The sequence below is a fragment of the Clupea harengus genome, chromosome 12 (assembly GCF_900700415.2).
Source record: "Clupea harengus chromosome 12, Ch_v2.0.2, whole genome shotgun sequence".
Taxonomy (NCBI): domain Eukaryota; kingdom Metazoa; phylum Chordata; class Actinopteri; order Clupeiformes; family Clupeidae; genus Clupea; species Clupea harengus.
The window spans coordinates 28,081,460-28,083,072 of record NC_045163.1 but is presented as its reverse complement, the minus strand read 5'-3'; the positions used below and the strand labels follow the sequence as shown (position 1 = coordinate 28,083,072).

Genomic DNA, 1,613 nt, shown 5'->3' with positions numbered 1-1,613 from the left:
CAACTCAAGGTCGTCATCAACTCTCCTCGCCTGCACAGACAACAGAGGAGCAGGGGAGATGACAGAGATGTCACAAACCACCAAACATCTTTGGTATGCACTGATATCATGATGAGACAACTGCATACATAGCATATATCGCCAGTGGCTAGATGATAGGTCAGTCCTTCAAAGAAATATTCCTTCAAGACAACGTGATGTGCGTAACGCTGCATCGTTAAGGTGCTACACACAATTGCAGTCTAGTGTACACAGGCTCTAATGTAAGAACACCGCGGACGGAGTATTTCAAGAGAAACGCGGGGCACAGCAGACCCAATGCAAACATGACACGTTTCAATACTTCGACCCCCAACGTACTTAAAGCTTGACAAAGAAACATAGCAGGCGCCCCAAAAACAAGGATTAGCATCGTCGGAGAAGGCAAAACAGAACAGGATAGACCCCCCCAGCTGCGAGCGCCACATCTGTGCTGAACCTAGCAGCGAAACATTTCCGTGAATACGTTAGCAGCACTCCTTTCCCCCGCTGTCCGGCGGGTTTTTCTCTCATACAGACCTGCCGACGCGCCCCTTGACTTCTTAACCGACTGATGATGTAGTCGGTTGTCCAAAGCAGGCGTTAGCGGTACAGATCGCACTACCTCGTGTTAATGATCATGTCAAATGCTACTGTAACGAGACCTGCCGCATTAGAAATCACCGATGGAGAGGTTCCTTTCTGACGGTAAATGAAACACTACCACGTCATATTTTGAAAGCGACATCTATAGGCTATTACAAGTATTGCACCGAAACTCTACGGGGCTCAGTTCTTTTGTGCACGATACACCGTCACACAATGACGTCTTACTTTGGATAATTTTGGGCGATCGAAAGTTAATTACAATATAAATGCAACTGCCATGACATCAGGCGTTCACGTGGCAAACTAAATGAATTGTGCTTCAAACAGGAACATTCAGAACAGTTTTATTGAAGTCAAACCAGGCAAGGCTGAATAACCGACTAAATCTGTGGAATGTTACTTAAAAGTACTCTCAGAATAAATTAAGAATTCTGAAGAAAAAAAACATCTCAGAAGTAGGTCAAATGAAAAATCGTACAGATAAAAGAAATGTACAAAAATGTTTCCTACAGTCACAAACATTCAGAAGCAATATGTTACAGGCATTGTGTTGACACTAACAATAGAATGACAGTTGGATTTGTTGCCATCTAATATGTACAATCGGACACGCATCATTCTGTTTACACAATGCTATTACAAGGCTAAGTAATATAGCCAAAAAACCTCTATTCATGAATATATATAATTTTATAAAACTGGGCGAGGACATTCATTCTACCCAAGCCATATCGTGTATGATAGTTTTTATTCAGAGGGAGCGTATACTTCAATCCAATGCTTGTGGTGACATTTTACACTGACACAAAACATACATTACACAAAAACAGAAACTAGTTTTGTCCAGTTGCAAGATTTAGTAAACAGTTTTTCTCAAAGGAATGTGAAATGAATACACAATAAAAAAAATCATCGTTCAGTGGAGCTGGTGTGGCCATTTCACCCTTTTTTTTCCAACTCTACGGCCTGTCACCAGTATGACAGGA

At 41.8% G+C, this 1,613-nt stretch overlaps 1 protein-coding gene across 1 annotated transcript in view; it reads right to left on the bottom strand.

Annotated features, from left to right (window-relative positions):
• Nucleotides 1-762, bottom strand: part of plpp5 (phospholipid phosphatase 5) — a 17,948-nt gene extending 17,186 nt beyond the window's left edge. Inside the window, exons 1-2 of the mRNA XM_031578033.2 lie at nucleotides 559-762; nucleotides 1-30 (exon numbers count right to left, since the gene is read on the bottom strand). The exon at nucleotides 1-30 is cut by the window's left edge and continues 74 nt beyond it. The gene's annotated coding sequence lies outside the window, so the exon portion shown is untranslated. The remainder of the gene's footprint in view (nucleotides 31-558) is intronic.
• Between the last annotated feature and the right edge of the window lie 851 nt (nucleotides 763-1,613).